Source organism: Durio zibethinus, chromosome 19, assembly GCF_047325235.1.
Source record: "Durio zibethinus cultivar Kanyao isolate XHJ-2024 chromosome 19, ASM4732523v1, whole genome shotgun sequence".
NCBI lineage: Eukaryota > Viridiplantae > Streptophyta > Magnoliopsida > Malvales > Malvaceae > Durio > Durio zibethinus.
The window spans coordinates 4481582-4505103 of NC_143180.1; the positions used below are offsets into that span (position 1 = coordinate 4481582).

A 23522-nucleotide genomic window follows, 5' to 3' on the forward strand; every position below is an offset into this window, starting at 1 on the left:
TTAAGGTCAAAGTCTAAAGGTTCTCAAATTACTCCTTACATCCCTATCCATCACAGACTAGTAAGGCACCCTAATCCTCACCCATTACAGGCTACAAGCGGAAAAGGTTCAATTTGAGTGGGAGTATTTCGCTAGCCACTGCGGAGGCATTAGACCTCACGAAAGCAATAGGTACTTTACTCCCTCCTAGAGGGACGGAGCTCGGGTGTAGAGCTCATGTTATGCATATGCACATGAATGATATAATTAACAAAGTAAATAAAACATGAATGAATAACAACACATATATACAACAAGGTTTAATTTATTAGGCTTTTGGAGAACACAAATTATTTGCTGGCCTGACTCTCAAAGTCCCCAGTGGAGTCGCCAAGCTGTCATAACGTCTAGATCCGGGGATCTATCGCTAGACATTGACTTTTAGGGAGTCGCCACCAATCTTTTTTATCTAGGTGCGATTGGCCACCTAAAGAATCTGTCCTTTCAGGGAACACCTAAGTTTAAGGGTCCCTAAAAGAATAGGTTCAGGTCTACAAACCAAAACAGGGTTCGGGAGTTCGGTTACGTGTGAGGAAGGTTATAGCACCCTCACAATGCCCATCAAAAGATGGTACCAGCTTAAATTTGTGTTATCCAAAAGCCTTAAAATTTTACCAAGTAGTTAGTTGTTGAAAATTATTCTCAATTGACTCTAATACTTTTAGTAGAAAATTGAGAAAATTCCCTCACCTCAAGAGTATGCAAGAAAAACTACTGTTTCACTTACAGAGGCTCCGTCGTCGGATTATTTAAAGAAAAATCCAGGTCAAAATCAAAACAGAAGAAAAAGAAGGATTCTTCTTGTTCAGGGAAAATTAATACTTTCAACTTTTCTCCAAAAATATTTTTTTAAAATTTTAATTTCGAGGAAAATTGATACTTTCAACTTTTCCTCAAAAACCCTTTTTTTGAAATTTTGATTTTTAAGGAAAATTGATACTTTCAACTTTTCCCTAAAAATATTTTTTTTGAAAATTTTGATTTTTTTTATTTAAAGAAAATAGAATAATAAAAAAGTGAAAATAAATAAAGATAAAAAATAAATGAAAGTAAAACCAAAATAAAGAAAAAAGAATATTAAATAAACTTAATCTAATAAATAAAAAAAAAAAAAAAAAAACCTGGAGCGGCTCGGATCGCGGCTCGGCTCGGCTCGGCTCAAGGAAGAGAAAACGGCTCGGAGAAGTGGCTCGGGAAGAACGGCTCGGCTCGGCTCGACTCGAAGGGGGCTGGGCACGCGCGGGTCAGAATCGGGTCGACGCTCGGGTCGGGTCGGGTTCGGCAAAACGCGCTGATCCTCTGATTAACTTAAAGCCAAAACGACGTCGTTTTGGGAGGGTATAAAAGGCACCTTCCTCCGTTTTTCGACAGAACACTCCTCCCCTCTCTCTCTCTTCTTCCCTTTTTCTCTGCCTTCTCTCTGAAAGGCCGAAGAACACCGGTGGAATTTATGCCGGAATCTGGAAAATGTCGCCGGAATCTGGAAATTTCATCGGAAGTTGGCTTGATGATCACCGGTTTCTGGGATTCTCTGTCGGAAACTGGGCTTGTCGCCGGAAACTTCAAGGTTGGCCGGAATGTTCACCGGAAAATTCAAACTTCGCCGGAATTTTTGCCGGAATCTGGAAATTTCCCAGAAATTTCCAGAAAATTTTTTCGCCAAAAATTTCTAAAAATTTTTCCACACTCCCAGAACTCTCCTAAACTTTTCTTAGCTTCCTATACGCCTCCTTTTCTCTCAAATCAGTAGCTCTGGCTTACTGTTTTCTGTGTGTTCAGCATTGTTCCAAGGGGTCCCTTTTATAGGGATTGATAAGGAGTTCCTGATCAATCCCAATTCCTCCTTGGACGGGAATTCAGTCTTTGAATCCAACTGGACTCTTCTGATTGAATTCCCCTCCAGAGTGGGATTCTTCAACTTTGAATCTTAGCCATCCAGAATTAAAATCAAAATAAATAAAAAAAAATACTAGATAATCAAAAAAATAATATCAGATAATTCGAAAAAAAATCAGATAAAATTAACAGATAAAAAAAACATAAGATAAACCCAAAAATATATTACAAAACAAAAAAAAAAAGATAATAATAATAATATAATAATAAATATATAACTATATACATATAAATCTAATCTAATAATAAAAATATATATATATATATATTAATACATAATAATAATAATAAATAATAACATAAATAAAATACAAAAGAAACAAAAAAAAAATACAGGATAAAAATTGAATTGGGCCTTACCCATTTGGGCCAGGCCCAATTGATCTGGGCCCGGACCCAATTGGGTGTCTACAGCTAAATCTGCTATCAAATCTCAAAATGAAAATTGAAAGAATACAGTTTGTCAAGTTCATTAATTGAATCAGAATAGCAATAAAAATCAAGCGATTACAGTCATTTTGATCAAAGGTTAATTAGATTAGGACAGATAACTAATGCAACTCTGTTCCTTACAAATGAAAGTAATTAAATATTCCCAAAAAGTAAAAGATGTCAGTGGATTTCTCTTTCCAAATTAAGTGAAGGAAATGTTCCTGCATGTAGCTTAGGTTTTCAACACTAATATATTGCAGTTTGGGCAAGAAAGAAATTAAAGATTTATTAAAATTAATTATGTTTAGGAATCTGACTATTCCTAAAAGCCTTGCACATTACTAAAAGAAATTAAAGCTTCACCGTGCCGATGTATATTCATTTCATTGAATTGGTTTTTTAATTTCAATAATGAAATGTGATAGTTATGTATCATTTTCAATACTAAAAAATTTATTAAACTTAAGTTAATTTTAGCATAAGCAGGTAAAAATTTTAATTAAATAAAGATTTTTCTGTATAATTTATTTTATTGTTATGTGATTGAACATTTCAAGTAAAAGTAAAGACTATTTATTAGTAAAAAACTAATCTTATTTTGATTTATTATAGTTTTATTGTTGTTTTAACTGCGTTAGAATTGTAATAAACTTTTTGCCATGATATTTTTTTTCCATTGAACTAGTTTTATATTTTATGCAAGAAACACAAGCTATAGGCCTTGATATATATATATATATACATATATATAAGTAAAGTTTTTGAGCACAAAGCTTGACAACCTCAAATCTCCATATAAAGTCAATAAAGATTTTGCCTATATATATTGTTTTAAATCACAATGCTAATCTATATTATATAGTAAGCTATTGACATTCGTAAATCATATGATGCAAGAAACCCTTCTCTTGCATATACTTTCATAACTCAAAATAAATTATTAGCAATAGATTTAATTAGGTAATAATGAAATGGTCGTTTCTCCACCCCATTAAAAGCATCATTCTAATTAAAATTAAAAAGATAAGCTATACTTGGTTAGTAATTGATGAGTCATTGTACCATTTCTTTTGCTATTGTGATTCAGTACTTTACAAACCAAATATATATATATATATATATTCATAATTGGAGGAACAATAGGAGCAGAAAAGTTATCTTGGCTAAAGCCACTCAACATCAACTCTACAAATTAATCCCATATCTGTGTAGCAACTTCCAAAGCTTTTGCTGCATGCATGCCCCTAGCGCCTCAACTGTTATGCATATATCAGTAGCCATGCATTTTTTTCGTTGGACTTAAACGAAGTACATGCACAACTTATAATTATAGGTGTGAATGCATGGTTACGTATATAATATATAATAGCCTTTTGTAACCAAGTATATATTAAAAATTTTAAAACTGTTGTATTTTGCTTGCAAGGGTTTTCCAATTTTTTTTTCTTAATTAGCATCAATTAAAATAAAATTTATCTTATAAAAATAGACAGGCGGTGATGCTGGCGGAGACCACCGTACATGCTCATACTTGTATGCCAAATTTGATTCTTGCTGTTTGTGTGTAAATAAATCATTTTAAAGCAGATCAATAAAGAGTTTATTCATATAAAATTAAACTTAAAATCATAACACAGATAATTATAAATTGATCACTGCAATAGAAGTGGCAAGTAACACATGTAAAGCAACATTCATTTCACTCGGGCTGAAAATTTGATTGTTGTCCCGCAATTGTCACGAACATTCTCCTTTCTGACATTGCATGATATCACCTTGATCCCTTGTTTGTCGACACAAACTGTGATTTTTGACAATAGATAATTACCATTAGGTTTCTTCACACATCGAAGGAGTGGAGTAACATTCCCAACCTTTCCTCTTACCGCGTTAATGATATCACGTCTAGGAGCAAAACCTCACATTGGAATTGCAGCTTTGATCGCCAAATCAAGGTCCACAGTACTTCTCACCAATTTAATGGCAATGGAATAATAAGGCTGTGGTGGCTTGGTTTAGCAAGAACCGTGTTGCTTCCACTCATGAACCCAAAAAGCATTGTTGTTGTCCCACTTACCAATGGAAGGCCAAAGGCTGCTCATGTTATTCTGTAATTGCTGGGGAAAAAAATTGAACTACAAAATGACATTTTGTATGTTAATAACCACAATTGTAAATATAGACAAATAATTAAGGTTAGAATAAAATGAAAATCGAAACAAATGGCATACCAAAGGTTGTGGATCAGCGACAATATTCAGGCACAGTGCAGGAGTCAATCCAGAACTATTAGCTGGCCAAAGGCCATGCATCACTAATCTCTGTGGAAGCACTGTCAGACCACAAGGATTAACAGAACAGTACCCATTAGGCTAGGTTTGAACCAGCCAGTGGTAGTCGTAATTGCTCTATGCGAGAGCAACAGAGCAAAGAGCTAGGAGGGGAAGGAGGAAGAAAAGCTTGATAGCATTCATTTCTTTTTTGATTTTTGTTTTCTTTTCAAGTTATTTCAAGTTGTGATGAAACTCTAAGGCTAATGTATTTGTAGTCTTTTGGTTTTAGTGTTGGGGTCACAAGCACACTGTTTTCTTCATGAAATCAAGACAAGGTAGGCAAAGGTTGGGTTGTTTTTGTTTGTAAAATTTTGGCTTAAGCCCAATTAATATCTGCTTTTCTTCTTTTTGATTTTTCTTTTTTCATTCAATGCCACTGAATTAAGTATATTTTTTTATTAATTTGGAAAGAAAAATCCACAGACGTCTTTTACATTTTGGAAATATTTCATTACCCTTGTATTACTTTCATTTACAAGGAACTGAGTTGGAATGTTTTATCTATCTTAATCTAATTAAGTTTTGATAAAATTGATTGTAATAACTTGGTTTTTATTGATTTTTTTATAGTCAATTAATAAGCTTCAGAATCTGTTTTCTGTCAATTTTAAGTTTGGCATTTGTTAGCAGATTGAGATATAAAGAATTAGAGTTGGAATGGCGATGAGCAATGGGATTGGCCTGCATAATGAATGGTTACTACTAAGATCATAAATATTTAATTGGAGATCAAAATTTAGATAATTTTTTTAGTGAGGTTTGTAAAGTTTATTAATAAAAATGATTCAATTAAATTTTAATAAACAATTGAAATATTAATGAGTATAATAAAAATTTTAATAATATGTAAATAAATTAGTAAAAATATAATTTATAATTAAAATTTGTTAGTGCTTGGTAAAATTTTGTTAAATTTTTTTTATCAAAAATGAATATCTAAAAAATATATTAAAATTTATTAAATTTTTTTAAATTTATACACTTGATTTATGTATCAAAAACTTTTGATTTGTTGATTTTGATTTTCAATTTTAATTTTAATTTAATTATTTTTAATATAAAATTTTATAAATTTCACTTAAAAAACATTTTATAAGTCTTGTTCTTAATAAGAAGGAAATGTTAAGTTGTGTTAAAGGGAAATTGTTTTTACTTTTTTTATCCTTAATGTGAACCAATGGTTAAAAGTGTTTATGGGGATTGAATCGGGTTTGAGTTAAGTTTATAGTTGACATTAACAATTTATATGTTTGCTTAAATTTGGCTCAATTTGATATTTTAGGTTTAAATATTTCTAAGCCCAATCCATGATGAAAAAAAAAAAATTTTCAAGTCCATCAATTAAGTTCAATTTATATAATAAAAAATACTCTTTTTTTAAAATATTAAATATTAAAATAAAATTTACATATTTATTTATATAATTATAATAATATTAAAATAAAATTTACATATCTCTTACCATTTTTCATATTTTTCTATTGATATATTTTTTTGTCAATTTTTATAATATAAATAATCGCTAGTACTTCAGTAAAAATATTTTTATTTTTATCAAATACCATTGGTTATGTTATGCTTACTTTTTTATTTGATTTTGATAAAAAAATTGAAAACTAAATAATCTAATTCTCTTACATAAATCAAACGTTAAAACAACCAATGATTTTAAAATTTTTTCTAACCTGAATCATCCAAGATCGCATTTAAATTTTATATATTTAATACTTCTGTTTTTATTGTCCATCAACATATATACGTATATGATTAAAGAAAACAATATCTTTAATTTTACATAATCTTTATATATTGAGAAAAATTTTATGCTTTGCATAACTATTTTATGTATAAAATCTCATATTACATTTTAGCATAAAACCAAGAATCGGATTTTGTTAAGAGACGTATATATCAAGATTGTACATATGATTTTACCACTATATAAAAATATATTATTGAATGCAAAGAATGAACATTTTAAAGTTTGTCATACCTAAAATAAAAGTTGCCAAAGCAGGGAACATGATTGAAATTGACATGAAAACTATGTACTTTTCAGTAAATGTCAATATCAAATACAACATCCACACTCAATCTAATCTACTTGAGAACAAAGTCTACTAAATTTAATTGAAGTACCTAAAGTATTGAAATGAAAAAGAAAAATCATTCCTTACTTAACTATTAATTGTGCATTAAAAAATAGTGATTTGTCTAATTTTTCATTATTTTTCAATTATATATTATTTTTAAGATAATTTCAAAATATCACCTAACATAACTTTTTTTACTAATTATTTTTTTTTTAAATATTAATTTGATTTTTAAGATAATCTTCCAAATGCAAATATTAATTTGATTTTTATATTTTAATTTTGTTTTTAAAATATCACCTGACATAACTTTTTCTACTAAGCTCATTCAAGTTTGCCCCAAATTAATCATTTTTGAATCAATTTTCATAATTTGGAATTCAACCTAATTTGGATCGATTCAAAATTTAATATTCGAGCTTAAAAGGCCTAAGCTTCAATTTTAAGTCCAAATTAAATTTCAAGCCTAGATTAATTTTTAAAATCCCAAATTTATTTTTTATTTCTTTATTTAAAATTAATTAAATTAATTGAAATTGAATAAAGATAAAGAAGAAAAAAAAGAGGAAAACAAACAAATTAAAATGGCCGACAACCACTGTACCAGGGAGCACCACACCACAACCAACCAAACCTTGTTATGTATGTTCAAACTGCATTTTCAAACTACTAAACATTGAATGCATATGTCTATTGTGGTTCAATTTACAAATAAAAAGAAAGGATGAATACACAAAAAGGGAATTTTTTCCAAGTCAAGCACCCATTTCCACCCTCTAAACACCATTAGATTCACACCCTTGCACACATTGCATCCAAGCATTGACTTATTGATCTAAGCACTAGCCCAACCTTTTCATTCTTAGAATGCAACAAATTCCACCATCTTTTCCCAGCATAAAGAACAAAGACCACAAGCCTTATCAGTCCTTCAAGCCTCGATCGACTCCATGTACACACGAGCTCCAACTCAAAACATACATGCAATAGCCTTGGTTAACCCCAAGCACTCAAAACCCAAGGTCGCAACAAGAACCTTTCACTTTTGCACTCACCTACCTAGTAACTCTAGAAGCCTACCCTTTAAGAACTACCCTCTGACCATTACCAACACTGGCCTACACCTATGTTTGTCCCATGCACCACTTTTCCAACACCCTTCTAGCACGTATTTCCATTATCCACCTGGTCGTCCCCAGCTTTAGTACCATCCCATGCCTAATCCTACTCTACAGCTCCTCTAATACCTACCCCATCCTAAGGTCGGCACCCATTTGACCATCTCTATAGCACCCCCACACCCAGTAGAGTTCTAGCACCCATTCCACCAACCTAGCAAGCACAATCCCTAGCCCTAGCACCAATTCCACTAACCCAATAACTTTAAGGCCCTAAAAGCACACATTTTTACTAGCACCTTGGATGCATTAGGCTAGATGCTCATAACACCTAAATAGACCCTAATAGCATGAACCCTTGTGACCACCACCCAAGCCACCAAGCAACACCGAAAAATCCCTTCACCTAGCTTTCACTCACCACAATGCAAACCTTGGCAGCACCAACCAAACTAGTCGCACCAACTCCACTCTCTAAGAACAACCTTCTGACCATTACTAACCTTGGCCTACACCTTTGCTTGTCCTATACATCAAGTTTCAGCACTCGGTTCCTTACCACAAAAACTAACAGTCCCAGCCAACAACTTCGCCCATCCTTAAGGACAAAACCCACTTGCCCTCACCCATACCTTTGCCAACTCACCAACTAGCCTCGGCCAAATCCCACTAAATTGACTATCATGACCATCATCCACCATAACTATTCGACACCATCCCAAAGCACAACCCTTCAACCATGCCCAAAGCCCTATTACTGTGAGCCAAAACGTATACAAAAAAAAAAACACAAATACCATTGCCAAACTCAACAATCACAAAAAAAAACAACCACAATTTGTCCCCAAGGTAGGGGAACCCAACACCATAAAGCTAAAATACCAAAAAAAAAACCCCAAAAAAATACAAAAAAATGAGGAAAAACTTTCACGTTGAAATGGCTTTTAGCCTAGTTTTCACAGGAAAAAAAGGCTATGAGTAAAAGAAAGGCATACTAAAGGTTAGGGGTTTATGGTTGATAAAAGAGATGGCTTTTGAGTTTTAAGGTCATGATCTTGAATGGCAAATTTTAAAAGATCTAGACTGATTTTGAAAAAATGAGTTAAGAAATGGAAAGATGAAGATAAGGGCTTCATTCGGGTGAAGTTTGGATGATTTTGACATTGACAAGTGGTGGTCGGTGATGGAAAAAGCAGTGGTGATGAGGGTTAATTATTGAGTTTTGGATCTTGGCATTAAAGCTTGGCCAGCCTTTTGTTTTGTTTGAGAAGAGTGAATTTTTTTTTGGGAAAAGCTATGAAATGAAGTAAATAAATTTTTTTTTTAGTTTTATACTAAAGGGAAAAAGCAAGAAAATGACGTTGTTTCAGCTAGGGAATTTACGTGTGACCCAACTACTTGACCCAGGATCTACATGCTCGACCCATCTTTCTATTAGCATTTAATTAGTTCAATTGGAATACCTCTAAATAGCCCCTTTAACCACTTTTTGAATTGGCCTGAACAGCTGAGAACTGGTTTAAATTGCTCATAGACCATGAACTAGTGTTAACCAGTGGATTTTTAGTAATTTTCTTAATTTTGTTAAAATTTTTTTATTTTCTAGGTTATTGAAACTATTTATTGATACATCTTAATATTTCAAATACCTAAAATTAAAAAAAAAGGAAAATAGGAAAATTAGTGTTAAAAAATATTAGTAAATTAAAAAAATGTAATAATAATAATAATAATATGAAATGGTAAAAATTAATAATTAAATGAAAATTTTTGATGACGGGACTTCGGGAAGTTCAAATAGTGATTCTCAAAAATTTTTTAGGTGAGTAAAACCTTCTAAAAATTACCTAAGTATTGAAATATTTAGAAACTCTTTTTAATACAAATATTTTTATTTCTTCCTTTAAGTTGAATGATTTTCTTAAAAAGATAAGAAAATACAAATATTTATAAGAATGTACTTTTTTTTAAAAAATAAATTTATTTATAGATAATTATATTATTACATGACTTTGAATTATTAATAATTTTTATAAAACTAAACGAAAAATTCTTCAAATATGAGATCTTAAAAAAATTCGAGCAGTGATTCTTTAGGATTCTCTAGGTGAAAAAATTTAGCTAAAATGCCACCACTATACTGGACTATTTAGAATAATTTTAGATAAAGATTTCTCATTTTTTTAATAAATAGAATAAAAAATGAATTTTTAGAAAACATTATATGATTTTAAAGTATGGATATCATAATTTACAATATGCTTATTAAACATAAATCTTGAACATAAATATGAATTGCAAATGATGAAATTTTTGAAAATTTTGAGTAGTGATTCTTAAGAGATCATTTGGTGAGAAAATTTTCTTTTAATATAGCTAAAGTATTGGAATTTTTTGAGAGTTTTTCAATAGCCAATGTTCTTATTTATTATTCTAACCAAGATAAAAGAAAAAAATGAAAAATAAAAATATGTTTTTTACAATAAATAATTTTAAGAAAATTAATTTCAAATACCAAAATTAAGTCATTTTTGTTAAAATTAAAGGATAATACATTATTAATTTGTACTATTTTAAACGGGCATTGTAGGGGGTGTTAATTCTTCTCTATATGTAACCGACTTTAGAATCCAAATTGTTTTTGTGGATCAAAAAATTATCTTTTTGGTAAAGTTTTAATCAATTTTAAGATTTTATTAAAAATAAAAGTTTTAATAGATAACCAATCACACCTAACACAAAAAATTAATGGTGACTCCTTTTTATTTTCAAATTCGTCTAGCAGCTTAGAAAACCATTACAACAATTTAAAGATTTGTTTTATTCATTTATAGTTTATTTGTTTAAATTTGTTTAGTTATGATTTTTTTTGTTCATAAATATATTCATTTATATATATTAATGAACATATACGTTTAATATTTATGAATGAACTTATTTAACTTAATCAAATTGAATATGAAATAAGTACAAACATCCTATCATTTAAACGAACCAAATTTGAACGTATAGAAAATTTTTTTTACTAAATGCAAATTGAGCCTAAACACTTCTAAAAATAAATAAACAAACCAAAGTTATACATTTGTTTATTCATATTCGATTGGTTTATAGTCTTATCTTTTTTGTCTATATTTACTTTTTTTAAAAATTATTTTTAGGTGAAATTATTTAATTATCCTTTCTCATCTCAATTTTAAAGTTTTCGGATATCATTTTTGATAAATTTTATAATTTATTAAATATGCATATATGGCAAGTTATATAACTTATCAGATGTTCATATATGATAAATTAAAAAAAAAATTACATTTAAGATTTTAAAAAAATTCAATCAAGAAAAAAATCTAATATAGCATGAATTTTTTAAAATAATTGTAAGGTCATTTACAAATTAATAGACAAAAATTATGCATGTGAATTTTTACATTTATTCTTGATTTCAATGATTTGAGACAAAAAAAGTTTTTAATTTTTGATTATCCAAATTCGACACTTTTAAAAGTTTTTGAATTTGTAAATTTTGAGATTTTAAAAACTTCACTATTTATAAATCCAAAAATTAAAAAATAAAAAAGGTGCAAAGGAAAAAAAGGAGAAAAAATAATTGAATAGTTTTATTTAAAAATAATTTTGAAAAAAAAGAGTTTGAAGGGAAAAAAAATTACAAAGAATCTCTCAAATTAAACTACATGCTAAATCAATTGTTAGGGTTAGGATTTACAATTTGCACGAACCAGCACTTCCTCTCTTCTCAATCTCTTACTTTCATAGTTCAGTCTCAGTAAAGTTTTTCTCGCAACAGCAAAAATGGGGTTAGTTTTTTTCCTTATATTAATTTTATTTTTCTGAAAAATGTTATTTTTTGTTCTTTTCAATTTGATCCTTGCATTTGAAAAATGCTAGCTTTGTGAATCATTTCGTGATTGTCCCTTTTTTTTTTTCTGAGTAAAGTAGTCGTTAAGATCTAGTTTATATGATTAGATGATTTGTGGGTCAATAATGCTTTCTCTTTTCCTTTTGTTTCTGGTGTGTTTGGTTGTTGATAAAGTTGTGGAATTTATGGGTCAAAATGTCCTTAACCAACTGTTTGGTTGATTGGAAAATTATGGAAGTAGGAAATGGAATGTGAGAAATTTATTATTGTGGTTGTTGTTCAGGATTTGTAGATAGAAACTTACGAAACGGTGGTTAATGAACTTCTGAACCATGGGATCGGGTTAGGTTATTTATATTCGTGGACCGTTTACCTTTTTTTGTGATGCATATGTATATTGAAGATTGTTGTTGTGCAAAGGAAATTCATTTTTCGTTTATCCAATTTGATGATTTGGCTTGGTAGATAAGCCTTTAGAAGGTTATTTGTGTTGTATTTTGGAGAAATATGCTGACAAAATGGGAGTTTTGAGCAGGAAGACTCACGGAATGGGAGGTGGTCGTAAGTTGAGAACACACCGCAGGAGGCAGAGGTGGGCTGACAAGGCATATAAGAAGTCCAATCTGGGAAATGAATGGAAGAAACCATTTGCTGGATCATCACATGCCAAAAGCATAGTTCTTAGGAAAATGTTAGAACTAAGTTATGCTTTTGATGATGTTTTAAGGGTATTAATCTAGCAGATTGCACTTGAATTTGATGCAGAACTTGACAATTACTGGCATTTGCAGTGGCATTGAAGCTAAGCAGCCTAACTCTGCTATCCGAAAATGTGCTCGTGTTCAGCTGATCAAGAATGGGAAAAATTGCTGCTTTTGTACCCAATGATGGTTGCTTAAACTACATTGAGGAGAATGTAAGTTATACACAATTTTCTCGTTTTTGTCATAACTCTTCTGATCTTTGATCCATGTTTTTGTCTTTGGTTAATGTTTATTGAGTAGAATTTCATTGATCCATGTTCATAATTTCTCAGTCTTTGGGATGTTTTGTCTACTGGTATGATTTGTTAGTTAAAGAAAATTGTGAAAAGCTTGCTGTAGATAACAGGGTCTCCTTTTAAGTGATGCCTAATGCCATGCTTGGTTTGATTTGGTGCAGGATGAGGTTTTGATTGCAGGATTTGGACGAAAAGGGCATGCTGTGGGAGATATTCCTGGAGTCAGGTTCAAGGTTGTTAAGGTATCTGGTGTGTCTCTTCTAGCTCTTTTCAAAGAGAAGAAGGAGAAGCCGAGGTCTTATGATTACTGGAAGAGTTTAGCTTTCATCATGGTTTACCAAAATTTTGTTTTCATCAAAGTGGTAGTGCCTGGGATTTTGTGAACCATTTTTTGTTTATCATCTAAAGTGAAAATTTTGATTAATTGAGTGATTTACAGGTATTGAAATGTTGCTTGTAGTTTCCTGCATTTGGCATAGAATACTGATATGCAATAATCAATTAGTAATTTGTAAAACATTGCATGAATTTATATTTGAATCTCCTCAAATCATTGCTTTATAGAGCTGCAGGCTTCGGCGCAATGGCTGGTGTCTCTTCGGGTGGAATGACCCTGCAGGATCCGGGTTCAAATTCAGGCTTGTGTTTAAACTTAGCCTTATCCGCTTTTACCATAGAAAAAAAAATAATAAAGAATCACTGCTCTCTAAGGGGTTGGCTGTTATTTGATGGTACCAGTAATAAAAGGTTTCAGTTGAAAGGATAATCGAAAGAGATGAGGTGGATCATTCAGCTATTTTAAACTGAACATTAAAAATTTTCCGCCATGCATCGACAATTGCTCAAATTTGTTTTTGTTGCTTACATTAGGAACAATCTACTTTCACCTCTAGGCCAGAAATCGTTTTTTCTTGTAAAAATCTGTGCGTACAATCCATGATCCAAGAGGTTCTGTATCCCAAGCACTGAAAAATGAGACAAAAATACACTCTGTTGCAATGAAATAACTGAAAAACTAAATGCACTTTCAAAAGCAAAGGATTATAAGTCAGAAAATCCTCTTTTACTAACCAAGCATAAATGTTACGGACCTAAGGAGGAGTCCTGAATCTCACATCGAACATAAAAGGGAGGTCACTGGGATATATAAGGGTTCACACCACCTCTTCCTTATGAGGTGCCTTTTGTAAGACAAAATGGTGAGGCCAAGGGTTCAGAGCGGACAATATCTCACAAAGGTGTAAATCGTGACAGTTAGGTTGATCCGGGACGTCGGATGAGTGCATGCCTAGGTCTTGGAGCCGTGTAGGTCAGAGCTTAAGTCTCGGACCATAACAAGTGGTATCAAAGCCAGCCCTAAATCGTTCGATCCACGTCAAGCACCTCGAGGGAGATAGGCAAGGTGGTTAGCCTTTGTGATAATCGTTCGATCCACGTCAAGCACCTTGAGGGAGATAGGCAAGGTGGTTAGCCTCTGTGATGAGGGCGTCACGAGGTTGGTGGGGGAGAATGTCACGGACCTAAGGAGGAGTCCTGAATCCCACATCGAACATAATAGGAAGGTCACTGAGGCAAAACTGTGATGCCAGGGGGCCAGAGTGGATAATACCTCACAAAGGTGTGAATCGTGGCATGTAGGCTGATTTGGGATGCCGAATGAGTCTCGGAACTGTAAGGGTTCGCAGCTAGGTTGATTTGGGACTCCAGATGAGTGGATGCCCGGATCTCGAAATCGCACAGGTTCGGAGCTTAAGTCTCGACCCATGACATAAACATGTCCTTAACAACAATTTCAGAAAATTGAAAACATTGTATAAACCAAAACAAATAACTCACACTCTTTTGATAGCAACAAGACTCTCCTCATAACTGTGAACCCGAAGAAGATCTTCTCCACCTTCCTTGACTTTAATACCAAGCTCGCTGAATTCCTCATTTTCAGTGTTTGACAAAAGTGTTATCCTTTGATTTTGATAAAAATAGTCCAATTTTCGGTGTTTGACAAATAATTTCCTTGATTTTTTATTTATTAGAAAAAAATTTATTCTCGAGAAAAATAAATTAAAACCTTTTTATTGAAATAAATTTTAAAATGTTCCGGTACGTTGGTAACATTAGAAGAACTTTTTCTCACATAGAGATTTTTTAGGCATCACTTCTCGGAATACTTTAGAATCTCATCTTCGGAGTCCGAATTTACTTTTCGTAAAAATTATGTCATGTATGGAATACAAATAATAACATGTTGATGCACACATTTTATTCTCTTTTTTTAAAAAAAAAATTTATTAATTGTTTTATTTTTAATTTTGGAGAGAAAAAAAAGAATTTTCATCGTATTGAAGTTTTTCTATAAATATTCCAATACACTGGTAATATTTAAAAAAAATCTTCTCACCTAGCGATTTCTTAAAGCATCTCTACTCGGAATACTTTTGGAATCTCATCATTGGATAAAATTTCTTTTCTTCTCATTTTTATTACTTATATTTTTAATATATTAATCAATTTTTATTTATTATTAAAAAAAAAATTTTTACTGTATTGAAAATTTTTTATAAATACTCCAATACACTGGTAGTATTTTAAAAAATCTCTTCTCACCTAGAGATTTTGTAGGCATCACTACTCGGAATACCTTTGAATCTCATCGTTGGATAAAAATTTCCTTTTCTTTCATTTTTTATTGCTTTAGTATTATTATTAAATTTATTTTTATATAATTGTTTTTAAAGTTTATTTTAAAAATTAACATAATTATAAAAAATTTAACCATAATTTCATCATTTAATCTAACAAATATAAATATTTTAATATGCATAAATATTAATAAAATAATATATAAAAAATAAGAAAAATTCAAAAAAAAAAATTTTTTTACCTGAACCGGATCGGTCAATGATCCGGTCAACGCGAGGTTTGGTTCGACGGTTCGGCTCGATTTGGGTGAATCAACGGTTCAGTATCGGTTCGATTCGATCTGGGCGATTCGATTCCGGTCCAGTCAGATCGGTGAGAGGCTGATTAAGAAACGGGTCGTCGGGTCGGGTGCGCGGACCCCGGGTCGGGTCGCGGGTTGACGTACGGATCCTGGGTGCTTAAAACAATGTCGTTTTGGGCCTTTAGTGAAACGACGTCATTTTGATTCTGACGATTTATATAAAAGAATAGAAAAAAAAATTTTTAGCCATTCTTTCCTCATTCAAAAAAAAAATTCCCTTATTCCTCTATTTTTTTCTGGCCGACCTGGGGCCGGTTGCCATCCATCGTGACGGTCGCCATGGTCTTCAATGGCGACGAACTCTGGCCACCGTCGACGGTGCCAAAAAATTCCAAAAAACTCTCATGAACTCCTCTCGACCCCCTGAGCATAGATCTGACCTCCTTTTCACCAAAAAAAGTTCCCATTTTCCTAGATCTGCTTTCAAAGTTTCGGTGAGAATTTTTTTTTTGTATTCTAACCCTTCTCTTTTTTTTTGAAACTGACCCTCATTTTTTTTTCGTGCAGGAAGCTCGGCACTGGGTTCTTCCCTACGGGAGGACTGTGTATTTTTTTTTGTGTTTTTACTAAAATTTTTTTAAAATAGAAGATTTTTTTACTTTTTTGTAAAAATTTTTTTGTCATTTTTTTTTCGGTTTTGCCCCATCTTCGTTTGCAAATAATAAGCTTTATTTATAGAGCTTTTTGGGATTCAAATCTCAGATCTTCTGAGATTCGAATCCCATTTTTTTGACTGAGAATTCACACTTGCCGTTCGTGATTGGCAGCTTGTCGATCGGTCGCTGGCAACTAGCTACGGTGATTTTGGACTTTAGGGATTGTGCATTTAGTGCACTAGATTTGAATCGGATAAGAAAAAAGAAGAAGGAAAAAGAAATGAGGAAAGAAAGAAGAGAAGAAAAAAAAAAGAAGAAAAACGCAGAAAACAGGAAAAAAATTAAATAAATAATAATAATAATAATAAAATTGTGTTTACAATGATTATTAGTGGGTGAACTTTTAGGGTAAGTTTAAATTTTTTATTTTATTATAAAGTTACTTAATAATAATCGCTAGATATTAAAAGTAATCTAAATTATTGATTTTTTAATTATAAAAATAATTAATTATCTGTTTATCTATTAATTTAATTTTAATTAATTATATTAAATATTATTTATTAAATAAAATAAAAAAAATTTTAACAAAGAAATACAACTTATTTAAAATTATTTTAAAAAAAGATAAGATAATATAATATTTAAAAAAATTTAACTGAAAATTGGCTAACATAAAAATGTAAGAATTATTATAAAATTAATATTATTTAGCATAAAGTATGTTAAAAGTGTCATAACACCTTAAAAGAGAGTTATAAAAATTATAAACCTAATGAAAGTAAGAACAAACATAAAAATATATTATTGTAATATAAATAATTAAGTTAATAACATAAAAAAATTATTACCTTAAACCCAAATAATAATTCAAAACTAATAAATAAGTGTTAAAGTAAAAGGATAAAAATAATTGTAAAATTTATGTCATTTAATATAAAATGAGTTAGAAGTGTCGTAACACTATAATAACGAGTTGTGATAATGATAAACGTAATGATAACGTAATGAAAAGTAACAATAAATATAAAAAGATATTATTTTAACAAAAATAATTAAGTTGGTAATATAAAATAAATATTATTACAAATAAAAAATAATTTTAAACCAAAAAATAAAAGTTAATATAAAAAGATGAGAATAATCGTAAAATTAGTATTATTTAATGTAAAATGGTTACAAGTATTGTTACATTTTAATAAAATATTGTGATAATTCTAAACGTAATAAAAAAGAACAATAAGTGTAAAAAATATGATTAAAACATAGATAATTAAATTGATAATGTAAAAAAATTAGTATTATAAATAAAAAATATCCTATACCAAAAAATAGGTGTTAAATTAAAAAGATAAAAATAATCATAAAATTGATTTTTTTAGCGTAAATGGGTTAAAAGTGTTGTAACACTTTTAAGAAAAAGTTATGATAATCTTAAACGTAATGAAAGGTAATAATAAGTGTAAAAAGATATTGTTATAATATAAATAATTAAGTTGACAACAAAAAAAATTTTATTATTATAAATAAAAATAATTCTAAACAAAAGAAAAGTGTTAACTTGACAAAGTAAGAGTAATTGTAAAATTAAAATCATTTGACATAAAAGTGTGTTAAAAATTATCGTAACGTAAAAAAGTAATAATAGTTGTAAAATTGGTGGTACTTGACATAAATTAGTTTAGAATTGTTATAACACCTTAATGAAGAGTTGTGATAAATTTAAACATAATAAAAAGCAAGAGCAAGTGTAAAAAAATATTATTGTAACATAAATAATATTTTTGGCAATATAAAAGAATTATTATTACAAATAATTAAAAATTATAAACTTTAAAATAAGTATTAGTATAAAAATTAGTATAAAAAAGGTGAGAATAATCGTAAAATTTGCATTATTTAGTTTAAAATTATTAAAAAAGTCATAACACTTCTAAGAAAAAAGTTGTTATACGTCTAAATGTAATGAAAGGCAATCACATGCATAAAAAGATAATTATCTAGATTGTATAATTTTTTGACATGTAGATAGTCTTGAATAATCATGTATTAAATTAATCACATTTATTTTTAATAGTTTGTATCTCTTTTAATTAATTTTATTTACTATTTTTTGTTTACTCTCCAAAATTATAAATATTATCTAATAAGGGTTTAATTGAAAGAAACAATAATACTTACTCATGCTTCACAACTATCCATATGATTTTTAGCATATGATTTGTAATTCATTTTCTCATATTCTTTATTTTAAAAAAAATCTTAAACAATAAAATTATTTTGAATTTAATTGTTTTCTTAATATTTCCTACACTTTTAATATAATTTTTTATTTTAGTGTTTATCTCTCCATATATATATAAATTATTTTTTGTGCAACTTGAATATAAGGTATTGAATGTTTATTTTGATATTTTAATTTTATTCTATATGTTAAAGTGTTTATGGTTTACGCTATATTCGAAACAAATGTTATATTTTATTTTGTTACATTTGACATTACATAACAATAAATATATAAATTTTGAGTTGCTTATAAAAATAAAATTTTAACTTACAATTTTAAAAAAATTGATATTATATATAAATGTACTATCGTCTATTGCACATATATCGCACAGATTTAACACTAATTATATATTTAGATTGTAATGCTTATTATAGGCAATTTAAATTCAACTTTTTCAACATGATAAAAAAGGTGAACAACATCATAGCTTATATAATCAAATTGGACAGTTACTCATTCAAGTTTATCAATCATTGAATCAATAGCTTAATTGTTATCAATCATTGAATCAATAGCTTAATTGTTAGATCATTTGAATCAATTAATATTGTTGAATTAATAAAAATATTTTAAATTTTATAAATATTCTAACTATCTACATAAAAAAATATTTTATAATATAAAAATTAGAAATAATTATCAATGAAAAAGTATAAAGGAAGCACTTATAATTATTGTTTGTTTACTTTATGTATGATATATATATATATATATATATTTAACTCTTATTTAAAACTAATTAGTGAATAAGAAAAAAACGATAATTAGTAAAAAAAGTTATGTTAGGAAGCATGCATTTCTCCTTTTGTTTTCTTTTTTGTTTCAAATTGTTTCACATTATGATGAAACTCTATAAGCCTAATGTATTTTTAGGATTAGCATGTTATCCAAATTGGCCTTTCAATTTCAATAATGAGGTGTGATAGTTTCCTATCATTTTCAATATAGTAAAAAATTACCACCAACCTAACCATTAAACTTATTTTAATATTTTAGTACAAATGGTTAAATGTCCTAAGTAGAGAATCGTCCTTTTAATTTATTTTACTAGCATGTGAATATTTTAAGTAAAAGTAAAGACTAATTAATTAATTAGCAAGATATAATTTAAATTTAAAATGCATTTAATATGTTATATATAGTTTTATTATTGTTTTGTTTGCAAAGAAAAAGTTATTTTGGGCGACCATGGTAATTGTAGACACTGAGTTGCTTATAAAAATAAAATTTTAACTTACAATTTTTAAAAAATTGATATTATATATAAATTTATTGATATATAAATGTACTATCGTCTATTGCACATATATCGCACAGATTTAACACTAATTATATATTTAGATTGTAATGCTTATTATAGGCAATTTAAATTCAACTTTTTCAACATGATAAAAAAGGTGAACAACATCATAGTTTATAAAATCAAATTTGACAGTAACTCATTCAAGTTTATCAATCATTGAATCAATAGCTTAATTGTTATCAATCATTGAATCAATAGCTTAATTGTTAGATCATTTGAATCAATTAATATTGTTGAATTAATAAAAATATTTTAAATTTTATAAATATTCTAACTATCTACATAAAAAAATATTTTATAATATAAAAATTAAAATAATTATCAATTAAAAAGTATAAAGGAAGCACTTATAATTATTGTTTGTTTACTTTATGTATGATATATATATATTTATTTATTTATTTTTAACTCTTATTTAAAACTAATTAGTAAATAAGAGAAAACAATAATTAGTAAAAAAAGTTATGTTAGGAAGCATGCATTTCTCCTTGGGTTTTCTTTTTTGTTTCAAATTGTTTCACATTGTGATGAAACTCTATAAGCCTAATGTATTTTTAGGATTAGCATTTTGATACAAATTAGCTTTTCAATTTCAATAATGAGGTGTAATAGTTTCTTATCATTTTCAATATAGTAAGAAATGACCACCAACCTAACCATTAAACTTATGTTAATATTTTAGTACAAGTGCTTAAATGTCCTAAGTAGATAATCGTCCCTTTAATTTATTTTACTATCATGTGGCTGAATATTTTAAGTAAAAATAAAGACTAATTAATTAATTAGCAAGAGATAATTTAAATTTAAAGTGCATTTAATATGTTATATATAGTTTTATTATTGTTTTGTTTGCAAAGAAAAAGTTATTTTGGGCGACCATGGTGATTGTAGACACTGAGTTGCTTATAAAAATAAAATTTTAACTTACAATTTTAAAAAAATTGATATTATATATAAATTTATTGATATATAAATGTACTATCATATATTGCACATATATCGCACAGATTTAATACTAATTATATATTTAGATTGTAATGCTTATTACAGGCAATTTAAATTCAACTTTTTCAACATGATAAAAGAGGTGAACAATATCATAGTTCATAGAATCAAATTAGACAGTGACTCATTCAAGTTTATCAATCATTGAATCAATAGCTTAATTGTTAGATCATTTAAATCAATTAATATTGTTGAATTAATAAAAATATTTTAAATTTTATAAATATTCTAACTATCTACATAAAAAATTATTTTATAATATAAAAATTAGAAATAATTATCAATGAATAAGTATAAAGGAAGTGCTTATAATTATTGTTTGTTTACTTTATGTATGATATATATATATATTTATTTTTAACTCTTATTTAAAACTAATTAGTGAATAAGAAAAAAACAATAATTAGTAAAAAAAGTTATGTTAGGAAGCATGCATTTCTCCTTGGGTTTTCTTTTTTTGTTTCAAATTGTTTCAAATTGTTATGAAACTCTATAAGCCTAATGTATTTTTAGGATTAGCATGTTTATGCAAATTGGCCTTTCAATTTTGATAATGAGATATGATAGTTTCCTATCATTTTCAATATAATAAGAAATTACCACCAACTTAACCATTAAACTTATGTTAATATTTTAGTACAAGTGGTTAAATGTCTTAAGTAGAGAACCATTCCTTTAATTTATTTTACTAGCATGTGGCTGAATATTTTAAGTAAAAGTAAAGACTAATTAATTAATTAGCAACAGATAATTTAAATTTAAAGTGCATTTAATATGTTATATATAGTTTTATTATTGTTTTGTTTGCAAAGAAAAAGTTTTTTTTGGGCGACCATGGTGATTGTAGACATTGAGTTGCTTATAAAAATAAAATTTTAACTTACAATTTTAAAAAAATTGATATTATATATAAATTTATTGATATATAAATGTATTATCGTATATTGCACATATATCTCACAGATTTAACACTAATTATATATTTAGATTGTAGTGCTTATTATGGCAATTTAAATTAAACTTTTTCAACATGATAAAAAAGGTGAACAACATCATAGTTCATAGAATCAAATTAGACAGTTACTCATTCAAGTTTATCAATCATTGAATCAATAGCTTAATTGTTAGATCATTTGAATCAATTAATATTGTTGAATTAATAAAAATATTTTAAATTTTATAAATATTCTAACTATCTACATAAAAAAATATTTTCTAATATAAAAATTAGAAATAATTATCAATGAAAAAGTATAAAGGAAGCGCTTATAATTATTGTTTGTTTACTTTATGTATGATATATATATATATATATATTTATTTATTTTTAGCTCTTATTTAAAACTAATTAGTGAATAAGAAAAAAACAATAATTAGTAAAAAAAGTTATGTTAGGAAGCATGCATTTCTCCTTAGGTTTTCTTTTTTGTTTCAAATTGTTTCACATTGTGATGAAACTTTATAAGCGTAATGTATTTTTAGGATTAGAATGTTGATGCAAATTGACTTTTCAATTTCAATAATGAGATTTGATAGTTTCCTATCATTTTCAATATAGTAAGAAATGACTACCAACCTAACCGTTAAACTTATGTTAATATTTTAGTACAAGTGGTTAAATGTCTTAAGTAGAAAATCATTCTTTTCATTTATTTTACTAGCATGTGGCTGAATATTTTAAGTAAAAGTAAAAACTAATTAATTAATTAGCAAGAGATAATTTAAATTTAAAGTGCATTTAATATGTTATATATAGTTTTATTATTGTTTTGTTTGCAAAGAAGAAGTTATTTTGGGTGACCATGGTTATTGTAGACACTGAGTTGCTTATAAAAATAAAATTTTAACTTAAAATTTTTAAAAAATTGATATTATATATAAATTTATTGATATATAAATGTATTATCGTCTATTGCACATATATCGCACAGATTTAACACTAATTATATATTTAGATTGTAATGCTTATTATAAGCAATTTAAATTCAACTTTTTCAACATGATAAAAAAGGTGAACAAATCAAAGTTCATAGAATCAAATTGGACAGTGACTAATTCAAGTTTATCAATAATTGAATCAATAGCTTAATTGTTATCAAATATTGAATCAATAGCTTAATTGTTAGATCATTTGAATCAATTAATATTGTTGAATTAATAAAAATATTTCAAAATTTATAAATATTATAGCTATCTACATAAAAAAATATTTTATAACATCAAAATTAGAAATAATTATCAATGAAAAAGTATAAAGAAAGCGCTTATAATTATTGTTTGTTTACTTTATGTATGATATATATATTTATTTTTAACTCTTATTTAAAACTAATTAGTGAATAAGAAAAAACAATAATTAGTAAAAAAAGTTATGTTAGGAAGCATGCATTTCTCCTTGGGTTTTCTTTTTTGTTTCAAATTGTTTTACATTATGATGAAACTCTATAAGCCTAATGTATTTTTAGGATTAGAATGTTGATGCAAATTGGCCTTTTAAATTTCAATAATGAGGTGTGATAGTTTCGTATCATTTTCAATA

At 28.1% G+C, this 23522-nt stretch overlaps 1 pseudogene; it reads left to right on the plus strand.

The window, feature by feature from the left end:
- The first annotated feature begins 11564 nt into the window (after positions 1 to 11564).
- On the plus strand, positions 11565 to 13733 carry LOC149513366 (small ribosomal subunit protein uS12-like; annotated as a pseudogene).
- The last annotated feature ends 9789 nt before the right edge of the window (positions 13734 to 23522 follow it).